General features: G+C 36.8%; 1 pseudogene; it reads right to left on the bottom strand.

Annotated features, from left to right (window-relative positions):
- Positions 1-4,590: 4,590 nt before the first annotated feature.
- On the bottom strand, positions 4,591-4,909 carry LOC106506348 (cytochrome c pseudogene; annotated as a pseudogene).
- Positions 4,910-16,285: the final 11,376 nt, after the last annotated feature.

The following is a 16,285-nucleotide window of genomic DNA, read 5'->3' as shown; positions in this document are numbered from 1 at the left end:
GCATCAGTTATGGTGTTTTTTTTTTTTTTTTTTTGGTGTTGGGGTGTGTACAGGGACTTGAGGGAAACACATTGTCATATAATAGACTGTCCCCGCTGAAATTATCATTGGTCTTGATATGAGAGAACAGAGTCCTAGAAAAGGATACCTGGCAGATAATAACGTGGTTATCTATCCACTACATATGTGCAAAGAGATCAATGCAATACTAAGAAGTATGTGTCATCATAGGAGACATAAAGGGAGTGTATCTGCTTGGGCTGTTAACAGAAACTCACTTCTCATGATTCTGGAGGCTGGAAAGTCCAAGATCCAGATGCCAAATGACTTGGTTCCTGGTGAGGACCCTCTTCCTGGCTTGCAGACACCCATCTTCTCCCCATGTCCTCACATGGGAGAGAAAGAAAGAGTTCTAGTTTCTTAGTTTTCACCTCTTTTTTCTTTTCTTTTCTTTTTCCTTCCTTCCCTCCTTCCTTCCTTCCTTCCTTCCTTCCTTCCTTCCTTCCTTCCTCCCTCCCTCCCTTCCTTCTGCTTTTGAGGGCTACACCCGCAGCATATAGAAGTTCCAAGACTAGGGGTCTAATCAGGGCTATAGCTGCAGGCTTATGACACACCCACCACAATGTGGAATCTGAACTGTGTCTGCGACCTACACCACAGCTCATGGCAATGCTGGATCTTTAACCCACTGAGCTAGGCCAGGGATCAAACCCAAATCCTCCTGGATACTAGTTGGGCTCATTACCACTGAGCCACAATGGTAACTTCCAAGTTTCTGCCTGCTCTGATAAGGACACTAATACCATCATAGGGCCCTCACCCTCTTAGTTCATCTAACCCTAATTACATAACCAAGGCACAATTTCCAAATACCCACCCCTTTGGGGGTAAGGGCCTCAACATATGAATTGGAGGGGCATACACATTTAGTTCATAACTAGGCCAATAGAAACACAGAAGATTTTACCCAGATTTAGGTGTTCAGAGATTTATTAGGAATATTTAAATCTAAGACTGTCCTTGAAGCATGAAAATGTTCTAGCTATGTGAACAAAGAAGAAGAGGAAGGAAGAGTATTTCAGGCATGTAGACAATAAAAGTAATCAGGTAGCTGTTTCTCCGACTGCAAGAGTATAATTACTTGACTGAAGGAGTGAAAGAGGAGGCAAGCAGACCAGTTAGAGGGGCTGTTGGGATACTTCAATAAGGAGATAAGAGCAGTGTGGTCTCAGGCAGTGACAATGGGGCTGGGAAGGACTGCGTGCAGTTAAGAGTTGTATAGCTGGACAATGGTCAGTGAATGACTGTGTCACTTTCCATCATGCTCTGTAACCTCTGAAAAGAAATGAGACCACTCTGTGTGGGCCTTGCAAAATCTGTCGCTTCTGCCACCTGGGACACGGTAGGGTAATTTTAGAATCATCCTAGACTTCCTTGAGAAACAGAAATTTAGTACTTAATTGTTTTAATTTAGCTCATAGTTGCCAAAAGAAATCATCGCAAAATAAAAAAGTGTTAGTGAACAATTAAAGAGGTATAGTTTTATATCATACAATAAAAACAAAACCCACCACTGCAAGAATATTTGAACTACTTTTCATAAACTCTAAAATGTTGTTTTGCTTCTACTTCCATACATATTTCATCTACACATAAACTATAATTTCCCAGGTTTCAGACTTATTCTTAGCCTAATAGCTCCATGCATTTCAAGGGCCATAGTGGGGATAAGTGGCGCAACTAGTGGTCAGCAAAGGGAGCAGTGTTAAATACTTCTTCCATTACCACCCCAAACAGGAATGGGTCAGGTACTCTCAGCTGTGTATGTCCCAGATGCTTTATCAGTGGGCATCTTGCATGGTGTCTTTTAAGACCAGTATTGTTTCATCAGAAAAAAGTTGGGAAAAGAGACATGGGCTATTGCTGTGTTACATTCAATATTTAATCAGGAGCAAACTCTTTATTAAAAATTAATATGATATACAATTATTCAGACTTTTTGCATTAATATTCATTAAATTATGTTATTTTTGTATTTTTAGAAAGAATTTACAAATCTACCAATAAATTTGGACCAATTTGTTATCCAAATAGTTTAAATAACTATATCTTATAATTATTTTTATTACCCCATTTTACCTCTAAAAATCCATGACTGGATAATAAATGATATGGTCATCATAGTCCGAATTTATTTGCATTGTTATTATTTAACTATCATTACATAATATTTTGAGCTAGATGACACTATTATTTCTATTTTGCACTGAGAAATCAAACTGAGAATATTAACTAGATCAAATATCTAAAATAATCTATATTTTTAAAAGTTCTTTCAAAAGGCTTAAATTTGAAAATAAGCTGACTTTTTTATGACCTTTATACTATAGAAAAGTCTTAACATTTCTTAAAATTTTTCAATAAATTTTCTTTTTATAATTTTATAATGATTTTTATGTTTTCCTTTATAGCTGGTTTACAGTGTTCTGTCAGTTTTCTACTGTAAAGCAAGGTGGCCCAGTCACACATGCATATATACATTCTTTTTCTCACATTATCCTCCATCATGCTCCATCATAATTGACTAGATATAGTTCCCAGTGCTGTATAGCAGGATCACATTGCTTTTCCATTCCAAAGGCAATAGTTTGCATCTATTAACCCCAAATTCCCAGTCCATCCCACTCCCTCTCCCTACCATATCACCCAGCAATCCCACTTTTGGGCATATATCCGGACAAAAATTTCCTTTAAAAAGACACATGCACCCACATGTTCAATACATTTTCTTTCAATTATGAATGCTACATTTGCATTGGGCAAAAATGTATTGAGTCAAAAACTAACGAAGGGAGTTCCCGTTGTGGCACAGTGGTTAACGAATCTGACTAGGAACCATGAGGTTGCAGGTTCGATCCTTGGCCTTGCTCAGTGGGTAAAGGATCTGGCTTTGCCGTGAGCTGTGGTGTGGGTTGCAGACGTGGTTCAGATCCCAAGTTGCTGTGGCTCTGGTGTAGGCTGGCGGCTACAGCTCTGATTCAACCCCTAACCTGGGAATCTCCATATGCCACGGAAGCAGCCCAAGAAATGTCAAAAAGACACACACACACAAAACAAACAAACAAACAAAAAACTAACAAAGAAGCTGTAAACATTCACATTCCAGCTTGGAGGACAGAAACGGTATGTTATTTGATAAATTGATATATCATGCTCATAATATTTTCTATTTTATAAATCAAAATGCACCCCTCTTCTTGAGAGAAATAATAGAAACGTAGTTGTTACTGCAGAAACAAGAGCTTACCATAATCTAATTCTCTTTCTGACAAAGTTCTTTCTCTTCAGGGTACAACAACTCATAAAAAATTGAACTGTTTTGTGTCCAGAATTTGCTTATTATTACTTTATTATTTTTTGTTTCTTTTTGGCAGACCCAGAGCACATGGAGTTCCCTGACCAGGGATTAGATCCTAAACATAGTTGTGACCTCTGCTGCAGCTGTGGCAATGCCAGATTCTTTCTCTCTCTCTCTCTCTTTCTTTTTCTTTCTTTCTTTCTTTCTTTCTTTCTTTCTTTCTTTCTTTCTTTCTTTCTTTCTTTCTTTCTTTCTTTCTCTTTCTTTTTCTTTCCTTCCTTCCTTCCTTCTTTCATTCTCTCTCTCTCTCTCTCTCTTTCTTTCGTTCTTTCTTTCTCATTTAACCTGTGATTTTGTTTTTAATTCTTAAGCCTTCTGACCAGATAGTTTACGAATCTGTGCTGATGGTATAGCTTCCCAACTTTAAACTTTCCATGAATTAGCAAAAGCACCATTATCAATCACACGTATTCAGTAGTTCTACAGTTGTGTTTTTGAATACCTATTTAAAAGACAATCCTGAATTATAACAGCCTGACTTTGTAAGAATTCACAAGCAAAGTTTGCTAACACATCTTGTCACACTGAATTTTAAAAGCATCTGATATTAAAAATGATCTATAAAATGTGAGTAATGCCAAATATTTTTTGATTCTTTACATTAACCACACTAAAATGCCTTTAAATAAGTAAAAGGCAGTACTTTAGATACAGAGAATTTTAATGAAATTGGTGTAGTTAAGACCAAAAAGATAAAGTGGTCATTGCCAGTTTATCTTCAGGTCATGCCTTAACAGGCTAGTGAACACAACTTGAAACACAGGTGCATCTTGCTCTGTTTGGTGAGACAGTGAAGGGATCTTCTCAGTATTTAAATGTTAACACAGCCAGTTATAGAAATCTAAATATAAAACCTATCTCCTTTAAGTTTTGAGAAGGTATTGACCATTTTCCTGAAAAGTTTAACGTTCCATATTCAAGTTTAATCATCTCTGTAGAAGGGGAAAACAGTGATCGTACTTTTTGAACTGGAATTACTACTAAAATTCAAAAAGCTGACCATATTCATTTAGCCAACAACCAATCTTACCTAAACCAGGACTGTCCAATAGAAACACTCCATCAGCCAAACATGATCTGAATTCTAGTGTATGAGATCAATTTAAATATGATACACATATAAAAGTTATGAGACATTCCGGTCTTGTAATAAATAAGGTGGTGGCCAACTTTTACTCATTAGCAGCTTTTTTGAAATAAGCTACAAAATCTTCCCTTTCTCTCTTCTTCTTAATGCCAGTGAAGATCATTTTTGTTCCAGAGATGTACTTCTAGGGATTCTCCAAATACTCCATCAGTGTCTCCTCTCCCCAGGAGATGCCTTTGTTCTTATTGGCATCTGTGTAAGTGAATCCAGGAAGCTGACCTGTCTTCCACCCAAACAGACCATTGAGGTTTGGACCAGTCTTGTGCTTGCCTCCCTTTTCTACAGTGTGGCACTGGGCACACATCTGAACAAAAAATCTTCTTGCCCTTCTCCATATCACCCATTTTAATATTGTTCTTTCACCGAACACAACGACAAGTGTCTACTCACAAGCCAGACATCCTGCTCTCTAAGTCAATGCCAGATCTTTTAACCCACTGTGCAAGGCTGGGGATGGAAGCTGCATCCTGACACTGCAGGCATGTCGCTAAGACCCTATTGAGCCACAGTGGGAACTCTGGCTTATTATTATTATTCTTTTCTTAAATTCAGAAAATGAGTAATGTAAAAGTCAATAAATGAAGCAAAATATGGAAAGAAATCTCAGTTAAGGGAACTTTCAATTGTATCAACATACGAGGCAATTGCTTAAAAAATAACTTTCTAAAAAAATCTTTATACAAATGTTTAAAATATGTGCATATTGTCAGTTGGAAGGTATATACAGAATTCATTTGTAAACAATTAAGTATATACATTTCACACCTTACTTCTCTAGTTTCTACTCAGTGCCCAGGATTCCTTGGAGGACTTCTGGCATGGAAGGGGTGGACAGCTATGGTACTGGAAACCAAACTCATGGATCATACTCCATGGAGTGACCATCCACCCCTCTCACCCTGGTCCTCTGCAGGATATCCCACCTCATTCAACTCTATCTTTTCAGTTATAAAAGCAAAAAAACTGGATATCAACTGGTATTTCCTTCCTTCATCCAATCATATACAAACATTGTCAATTTGCCTTCATAAATTTATCCTGATTTCATAATCAATTCCTGTCATTTTAGATTAATATACCATCGTGTCTTTCCTGAATTTCTGAACTCTGGAATAACTGATCTTTCATCTACTCTTATCCTCCAATTCATTCCCTGTACAATGCTAGAGGAAATATTTCCAAATTTAAAGCTAACTAAGCAAGTTCCTTCCTTAAAATGCCCTATGATTGTGTTTTGTTCTGGATAAAGAAATGTCTACTACTCTAGGCTTTTGTCACAACACCTCTTTGCCTTCTTCATCCCAGTTGCATTGCTACAGAATCCTCCTACACTAGAGACTTTGCACATTCTATTCCTTGAACCTGAAAACCTCCCTCCACATTCATGGTTTCCCTTCCTTTAGGAATGTCTTCCCTAGGTCAGGTCTTAAAGGAGAGGACTTCATTTTATAGCACTTTTTTTCCTTTAAAGCATTAATCACAGTCTTAAATTGGAAATATATTAGTAAAATTATTAGATTAGTGTACATCGTCTTTATTTTAAATTTTACTCATTAATATATCTCCAGAGCCTAGCACAATGCCATCATATATTAAATAAACTAATTTACTTAACTAAGTTAAATAAAATAAATGATGACAAAGCGGCTAGATGAAAGAAGCAAAATGGGGTTAAGGAAGTGTTCAAGATACAAAAATCAATGCGTTTGTGTTGATAGAAAAAAAGGCAATAGAGATATAAGTAAAAGCAAAGCTCCTGATAAAAGCTTAGACTTAAGAAATGAAACATAGATTGAAAATGCAATACATTTGCTAGTAGAAACAGGAGAAAAAAAGGAAAATTAGATTGCATATGCAAGAACTTTGTAGTGCTGTGGAAAGAATTGACAAGAGTAGCTACCTGGGAAATTCTACATGGTTTTTGTTGTTGTTTTCTTTCTTCCTTCCTCCCTCCCTCCCTCCCTCCCTTCCTTCCTTCCTTCCTTCCTTTCTTCCTTCCTTCCTTCCTTCCTTCCTTTTTAATACAAGGGTGAAGGAAAGGGAGAGGAGAGGATGAAGGCTCAGGGTTTGGCAGAGTATGAAGAAGGTTTCAGGAGTTCCCATCATGGCACAGCTGAAACAAATCTGACTAGGAACCATGATGTTGCGGGTTCGATCCTGGGCTTCATTTAGTGGATTAAGGATCTGGCATTGCCTGAGCTGTGATGTAGGTCACAAAAGTGCCTCGGATCCAGCATTGCTGTGGTTGTGGTATAGGCCAGCAGCTGTAACAGAAGGTTTGAGGTAGCCATGTTGAGATTTGGAGAACGCTCTAGATGTAGAAATTAGAATTAATGTTGGACAGCACTTAAGACTCAGTTGATTAGGAGACTGTGCATTAGTAGTACACGACCTATCTATTTGGGGGTGTGACATTCTCTAGTAGCTCTGAGCAGCTCAAGTGCAAGAATGGAGAAAAACTATTGTGCTAACCCAAGGTTGGAGTTTTGATACATCAGTCTGATGAAAGGACAGGAACCTCGGTTTCTGGCAAATCTAAAACTGTCATTCGCTAAAGCAGTATGTTTATAAAACCATTGTATTTGCTTACTTTATTACTTCATTAGACTCTTCTCGAATACCATTTTATTAGAGTTCTTCCCTGATGATTCAAAATATTTTTGTTGATTTTTTTAATTTCCTTAACACATTTTATTTTCCTCTTCGTTCTTGCCATTATATGAGGTAGTCATTCCTTCCTTCCTTTCTTCTTTCTTTCCTTCCTCCTTCATTCCTTGAATTTATCTGTCCCTTTTAAAATTATACTATATGAGAATAGGGACTTTTAAAAAACTTGTTAAAACCTAGCCTTAACTCTTCCTAGAAAATAATAGCTCAATCAGTGCATAAATGTATTCATTATTTAAATAATTATTACAAATACCCTGAGTACCAAGAACATTATAGAGGGAAATTTGGGAGGTGGTGATACAGGGTCAAAGTGATAAGTTATATTTTCAAGACCAATCAGTACTCACTTCATATTCAATTGGGTTTAGTTTGTATAAATTTCTGTTTAATTTTAAATTTTTAAAAATTATTTTTTATGTTTTTTGCCTTTTGTCTTTTTAGGGCCACACCCATGGCATATGTAAGTTCCCAGGGTAGGGGTCAAATTAGAGCTGTAGTTGCTGGCCTTTGCCACAACCACATCAATGTGGGATCCAAGCCGTGTCTGCGACCTATACCACAGCTCATGGCAATGTATGATCCTTAACCCACAGAGCAAGGCCAGGGATTGAACCCATGTTCTCATGGATACTAGTCGGGTTCATTAACCACTTAGCCCTGATGGGAGCTCCTAAGTTTAAAATTATTTAAAGCACTAACATAAATGTTGGCTTATTTAAATTTATTTAACAATAACCTTTTGAAGGTCCTCTTCTCTTCCTTTCAAATTCACAATCTTAAGACTAAACTCTTCTATAACCTCAGTAAAAGTTTTCCATCTCACTTTTCATAAATGACTTCCATATTCTTATACCTTTCCCCAGGCTTATTCACACTGTAATGAATTATTTATTTATAGAAAATTTTTCTTACTATATAGTGAATTATTAAATTAGATTTCATTTGCATACTTGTCTTTATCAAGTATAGGACCAGAGTCTGGTCCTATTAAATTTGAATGAATATGTGTTGAATGAGTGAGTAAAATATATGAATGAATGAATCCATTTGGCAGATAAGAAAACTGAGCCTCTGGAGGGAGTAATTGATTTATCCAAGTCCGCAGAGTTGATAAGGGAGGGAGCACTAGCCTTCTGATACCCAGATAAAAGCTCATTGTCACATGTATTACACTTTAGTTATGGATTTGCATTCCTAAAACTGCCATGTGAATTTAATCCTTTCCAGGAATCTGAGCATGAACCACTTAAATTTTCCAACTTAAATAGCCCATTAAACCCTCAATTTTGTTTTGTATGTTCATAACCTTCTGTGCAAATGTTTTTCACATTAGCTGCTCTAAAGCAAAACAGCATGGTTATATAAACAGCAGTACAGAGCGGTGCCATGCAGCTAAATGGGATGTACCATTGTATCACAAAAATCCTTGAGGCCTACAGAATTCAAAATAAAGTAGGAAATCTCTCTACCTCATATTTTAAAAATTGTTTTTCACAAGAAATTTTTGTGCCATAAATTGTGATTGGAAAGATATTTATATAGTAATAAAGGAATATTGTAAACTTTTCAGTTATTGGCTCATTTCACTGTTTTGTAAATCAGATAATTTTAACTCAGGATAGAATGCTATTCTTTTGGGGAGCATTGTTCCAAGAGCAGTTTGACAAATGTTAGGGACAGATAAAAGACCACATAGTCAAAAGACATAGGAAAAATTCAGGAATTTAGATAGATATTTACTATCCACAAAGCAAATCTTGGGATGCCATGAGGTGAAAAGTAATAGACACATAGACTAAATGAGTAAAACCAGGAGTCCAGAGATATAATCAATACCAAACAAAGATAATCTGCATATGTTTTGTTCTAGTGTGGTGATTTTGGTCTTCTGAATTATTTCACGATCCCCACTTAGGTAAAAGCTAATTTATTGGGACCTATTCTTTGGAGGTTCCCAGGCTAGGGGTGTAATCTAATCAGAGCTGTAGTCGCCGGCCTACGCCAGAGCCACAGCAAAGTGGGATCTGAGCCACGTCTGCAAACTACACCACAGCTCACGGCAATGCTAGATTCTGAACCCATTGAGTGAGGCCAGGGATTGAACCTGCAACCTCATGGTTCCTAGTCGGATTTGTTTCCACTGCGCCATGATGGGAGCTTCAATCTTTTGAGGTTCTTGACTGTTTCTAATTAATAAATACATGAAGATATAATATAGGTGTGATCCAATTAGTTATGTGGCCTAAGGCAAGTGACCCGAGTTCTCTAGTCCACAATTTTCTATCTTATAGGCTTTTTGTGAGGTTACAATGAAAACTGATATGAAATAGTTAATACTCCCAACTCCAGAGAATATAGCAAAGAGTAAACTTGTCACAATTTTCCATAAGCACTGAATGTGGACAAGAGACTTAATGGTTCAGATGGAGCAAGATTACTTCAGCAATGCAAACAGTGTGGGCATCAGCATAACTGTAGCATTTTCCCTGCCCCCAAGTCCATGGGACAGCACACTGGACACAGATGGATGATGAACGTGCAGTGGATTTATATTGCTGCTGAAAAATCTGGAGCCTAAAGAACCTCCTGCTTTTTTAAAAAAAATTTAATGTAGTGTTGATTTACATTAATAACTAGAGTTGATTAGTGTTGCACCAATTTCTGCTATACAACAAAGTGACTCAGTCATACATATATTTACATTATTTTAAAAATATTATTTTCCATCATAGTCTATCCCAGGAGATTGGATATAATTCCCTGTGCTATACAGTAGGACCTTGTTGTTTATCCATTCTGAATGTAATAATTTGCATTTACTAACCCCAAATTCCCAGTCCCTCCCACTATCTCTGCTCACCCCCTTGGCAACCACAAATTTGTTCTCTATCTCTGTGAGTCTGGTTCTGTTTTGTAGAATGGATTGTAACTGAGCAGGACCCTGGGGCACCTGGGCACAAAAGCCTTTTTGTGTCCCCCATTTCTTGTTCTTAGGAAATGGTCCTCATTCAGCCACTATGCTCTTCCTTGAGTTCCTAGGGACAGGTTCAGACAGTTGCTGATCAGGGAAGAATAGGGATGCACAGATAAGAGGGAACAGTCAAGAAACAATATTACAGCTTTGGGGAAGGATCCTGGTTCCCTCTCAAGGGATACACATAATAATATAGGCATCTCATTTACCTAAGAGAAAAGTTATATTCCCTTTGCATCTTTTAGAAATGAATATTTTAAAACTGAGCCCTTCCCTGTCCTTCTCCCTGGCTTAGTTCTACCCTAAACACATCACGCATAAGCTAAAGATTGGGCACCCTGAGCATAATTGCCTGTGGACTAAGATTATTAGCACATGATGTTTTTAAAGAACTTTCCAGGTTTGTTCTAATCTCTGACCAATAAGCCCTTTTCACAAGCACTGTTATTCTAGGCAATAACCCAGAAGACCACTATCATGATCACACCAAAATCTCCTGACTCCAGCTTTGATGACTAAGACTCCCACAAAGAAATACGAATGCATGTTTGTCCCAATGCTGATTCCTATCTGAAAACCTGTTTTTCTCCTTTCTACTGTAAAACTCCTCACAGTTCTTTCCAATGGGGGGCACAGTCTTGAAGGCATAAGCCTGCTGTGGCCCCCCTTTGCCTGGCAAAGCAATAAAGCTATGTTTTTCTCCTTTACCCAAAACACTGTCTCTGCATTTCAATTTGGCACCAGCAGACAGAGGCTGAATTCTGGCAACAATATCATGTGGGATCCTCTTGCTTTTAAAACAAGCAGTAAGCAAGGCAGCTACATGAATAATCCTGAGAAATGACTGAGTTAAAATAGAAGTCAAGACCTTACAACTTGGAAACAATCAGTACAAATATTAGGCACAAAAAAGGCTCATGGGGGAATGCCTCAAAACAGAAAGTACTTTCAGTAATATAAAGCATCATTACCAAAAGAAATGAAAATATATACCCACACAAAAATGTGTACATATATGTTCATAGCAGCATTATTCATAATAGTTAAAAAGTGGAAATAACACAAAGGTCTAGCAATTGAGGGATGAATAAACAAATGTGGTATATCTGTAAAACAATATTATTCAGTGATAAAGAGGATAAATACAGATACATGCCACACAGGGAAGAAATTTTAGAACATGATGCTAAGGAAAAGAAGCCAGTCACAAGACAGCAGATATTGTAGTGATCCTGTTTATATGAAATGTTCAAAGTAAGTTAATAATAGAGACAGAAAGTAGATTGGTGATGTTCTGTTCTTGGAGGTGGGAAAGAAGTGGGAATGGGGAATGACTGCTAATAAATACAGAATTTCTTTTTTGGGGATGATGAAAATATTTGAAAATTGGATTGGGTGATGATTGGATAACTTTGTGTGTATATATACATATATATAAACATATATAACACTGAACTGTAGTCTTTAAATAGGTGTATTTTATGCTATATGAATTATATCCCAATGAAGTCTTTTTTTTTTTTTTTTGCAAACCATTAAACATTAAACATACTGAATGTGTTGGATTATCTGTATTAACTCAGTATTACCACTGCTCCATTTAAGGTATTATAAAGGAGAAGAAAGGAACTACATTTTCCAGAATCTCTTTCCCTCTTCAGTTGTTGGTTAGAAATGATGAATAAGAGGCTCCTCAGTGATGTTTGGAAGGTGGAAGAGATGAAGAGGTAATTATTTTCCAGAGGCAACTCATTAGAGAATAGGCAATTATGAGACTCACAGAGAACTTGGAGAATGACCAGTTATAGTGCTAATGGTTAAGATGATATATGGAAGCTTCCTTAACTTTCACCCATGGACTTCCCATTACAGTAAAACCCTCTACTCCTATATTAAAACTCCTCATTCTTGGAAAGCATAGAATGGTTTCTGTTCTCCCCATCCATGATTCTGACTGAACCATGACTGGACCACTTTTGGGTCCATGCAAACAAAAAGTCAAAGATGGGAATTTCTGATGTTTATCAAATTATAAGCATTTCTCTACCACTTTGGTCAAAATGATCAAACTCTTTTTACATTGAGACCTTTGTGCTTTCCTGCTTTCTCCATGGTATAGAAATCAAAATTTTTGGCTGGGACTGGAGGTCCTGACTCCATGAACCCTTTCTATTATTTGCATTTTCCTTGCTTTGGAGATAGACTTGAGTTCCATGCTCATCCTGAACCACAGAGGTCCAGCATTCTTTTGCCACAGGGAACCACATTTCACCCCTGTCGATTCATTAGAGAGGAGCCCAGAAGTTCTGTATGATGGTTGAGGAAGCAAGATAAAGGCTGCTTGCAGATGTGAGGGTTGAGGACTAGGCATTATAGCCATTCTGAGCTCAAAACTACAGAGAGAGAGGGATACTGAGAACAGAGAATTGAACTAAATGAAATGAGCATCCTAACATAACCATGCTTAAACTTCTACTTTGGGGCTTTTCAATTACACAATTGCAGTCCTTTTCATGTATTTGTAAAGGATTATTGAACTACTTTTTCTGATTGTTGCAACTAGGTACAATCCCATACATGCCTAAAAGATGTCTAGGAAAGTAATACCATCTAAAGAGGAAACTATGACCACATTTCTATTTTTCATTTTATCACCAAGCTTTAAGAAAGAAAGAAAAAAAATAAATGAAAAGTATTAGGGATTAAATTCAAATTCACATTCAAAATCACTCCTGCATAATAATGAGTGATAATCAATAATCAAATTCTCCCATTGTGTTTATCCAACTTATTGTTACTTGCTAATTGAGAAGAACTGCTCTCTGATAAGAATGTTAGAATCCTGATATTCAGTTAGACCTAAGAATCTTAACACTACAGGAAAAAATTAAGTAATGGAGACTCTGGAGTATATTGGGAAGTAAAAGATAGCTATTAAGTTTGTAATTTTATGTAGAAAGAAATCAAAGCACCAGAAGAGAAAGAATAAGGGAAGAGTAAGACTTTGAGGAAGTGCCAACTTGTCTCCTGTGACCCTTTTACATAACAAATACATTTTTTTTTTTTTTACTTAATCAACAATGTAAAGAGTAAGCACTAGGATGGCTATACATGAGCTGAATATGGTAGAAAATACTGTTGAGGGAGAAAAGAGAGAACTTGATGATAATACAGTACTTGCAAAACAAGCTTTTACTATTTCCCTCCTGACATGGCGTCTGTTGTCTACCAGGGCAATCATATCCAACAGTAATTGTCTAACGATTGTTCCGTACTGTGAAAATACTTCTGATTACAGACATTAACACGTTTAAGCATTAAACTGCCTCACTGTAATTACCCTTGAGTTTATTCTCACAAATGAATTAATATGCTGATCGCTTGGACTAATACAACCAGCAAAAAGGTGATGAATTGCTTCCAAATCAGATAAAATGAAGCATGACATCATTTAATTAATTTCATGGAAGTTAGGGTTGAGGCAGAAAGAAAACATTTCCACAGGGGCTATCTTCCCAGAATGGGGTGTGAAGCAGGGGCAGAAAGTAAGAAATTGAAGATGAAATCTAGTGTTACCAAAAGCTCCTTTGTTTTCAAGCAGGTGGATTTGCATACTCCAAGGTACCATCTGAGACAGATATACTTTTGCAGACAATTGCCCAGATCATGGGCAATTGTGTGCCCCAGTGAAAGGTATTAGAAGGCAAAATGTGCTTGTTTTTCCATTCTAAAGCTGAGAATAATATTCCTTGTTAAGTGACTAACTTGAACCAAAAGGATACAAATATTAAAACTTAGCTCTGAAATAGAAAATCAAACAAGTTACAAAAAGCAAGAACATATGGGATGAAAGATGTACTAACAGTGTGTGATTAGGACTAAAATATGAATTCTCCTTTCTCACTCATGTCCAACATGATTGGGAGCTTGGTGAAGAACAAAAAGGCTGGGAACACAGGAAGAGAATGTTCCTGATTCAGATCAAAAGATGACTTGCCTGCGTGACCAGGAGGATAGTAATCCATCTTTCCGACTAGTGCCCATGTTGTTTAGTCACCCAACAAAAAGAGCTTTAACAGAGCTACTAACAAATCAATAGTACTTTATTTAGATTGTGGCATGATTTCTTCCACTATCACTTACCCATTCCTACCTTTGAAGAAGCTGGAGTCACTTAGCTAAGGATTTTTAAAGGAGACACATGCTTGATTTAACATGGCTTCCTTCATTATGCATAATTTTAAAGCAAACTTTAAGATATAGGACTGAAATATACCTATTAAAATTCCAATTGCTAATAACATATATTAAACACTTGAGACTTTTGAGCTATAATTTTATATTCTTGTATTTTCACAGAAAAATTTTCATGTTTTTATTTCTTACTAGTAAACAAAAGCTTAAGTTTTTTTGTCTTTTTTTCTTTTACTGAGTAAGAGTGCATAACTTTGCAAACAACAGGCTCTCAGCAACAATTCTTAATTAATTGAATTTATATATGTGAGAATGCAAACACAATAACCGTAAAGTCTGGTTTGGGTTTCAGCTACTTGCCAGGTTACTTTAGGCAACCTATGTGAGTCTGCATTTTCTTAACTATAAAATGAGCTCATTAATATACTCACAGACTTGTATAAGGATTTGGTGTAGGAAACATATAAAGCAGGTTGTACTCAACAAATATTGCTTTTTCTTTTTATCAATTACTGAAATTAACAACACTTATTTTTACCTGGATTCTACTAAGTCAACAAGTTGACCTCATATCCATTCAATTCACACTCAATCCTATACCTTCCTTCCTAATATCCCTATGATCCCATTGCTACCTATCATCAAATACTTTTTTTGCATAATGGTGAAAATAATCATTTTAAAATATAAGTAGGATTTCTCACATTTCCTACTTAGTACCCTTCAATAATCTGATTTACCTTTAAAATGAAATCCAAACTTCTTTCCATGCCTACGTTCTCTGACTTCTACCTCCTTGATTTATCTATATTGCTTTATAACACCTTCTATTCAAATACTAAAGAAAAAAAAAAAAAAGACTAAGAGATCAAAGAATAAGCACAGAATGGAGAAGTTTTACTGCCAATCAAGGAGACTAACTTAGCATAGAGCCTCTGCTCTTGGTGGGGAGCCTGGAAAAGGTTGGGGCGTGGTATGTAGGTCTTTCAAAGCCAAAAAAGGAAAGGGAATAGTTTGAGTCCTTCTAAGAAGAGCAAAATCTCTAGCATGATAAGCTGGTTAGTTACTTTTAGGCTTGTTGATTTAGGTAAATGCTGAGGACTGAGTGGTTGATACTGAGTATGTGGAGAGCCTACCTGGGATAGGGGGGCCCAGCTGCCTTTGTTACAAAAGTTCCATTCTAGAGGCAGGATGATGGTGCCCAGTCAGGTCTGCTCCATGACCTATATGCTGGGAGGTCAGTCAGAGCTTGTCATGGCCATACTGGCCTTCTTTTATTCTGGAAATAAACATTCCTGCCTCAAGGCTTTCTCCCATGCTTTTTCTTTTGCTTGGAACATTCTTCTGCTCTTCACATAACACTTTTTTTCTTTTTCTTCACAACTCACCTCAAATTTTACCTCCTTAAAAAGGTCTTTCTTGACCACCACTTCATGCTCTAGTATTATTCTCTACCTCTGCTCATTTTTCTTCTTAGAGTACTTTACAGATTTTCCACCTATTTATTATATATGTATGTGGTATACACACAAGCAGGCATGAATATTTGTTTTTCTATTTATCAGTCTCTGTATCCTTCTAGACTGTTGATCTGAAATAAATAGACTGCTAGGTATTTCTCCAGCAAAGAAGGGTTTATTCAGGATGAGTAAAGAATCACAGGTCAGGCTCTGCAACCATGGTGAACCATGTGAAAATCCCATTCCAGTAAGGAAAGGTGAAATTTTATAGAAAGGAAAAGGAAGTTAGGAGGATTATAGCAAAAAGAAACAAAGAAAAAAAAAAAGTCCATAGGTTTTCATTGGTTGAGTCCTTACCAGGAAAGAAGGGGAGTTTTTATTTTTTCTATTGGGCACTGCTATCATGGAGGATATGAGAATGC

Source organism: Sus scrofa, chromosome 15 (genome assembly GCF_054392235.1).
Source record: "Sus scrofa isolate SSC_HxYL_T2T_F1_AM1 chromosome 15, Sscrofa_HxYL_maternal_Yorkshire_Landrace_v2.0, whole genome shotgun sequence".
Taxonomy (NCBI): domain Eukaryota; kingdom Metazoa; phylum Chordata; class Mammalia; order Artiodactyla; family Suidae; genus Sus; species Sus scrofa.
The sequence above is the reverse complement of the archived record's forward strand: the minus strand, read 5'-3'. Positions and strand labels throughout refer to the sequence as shown.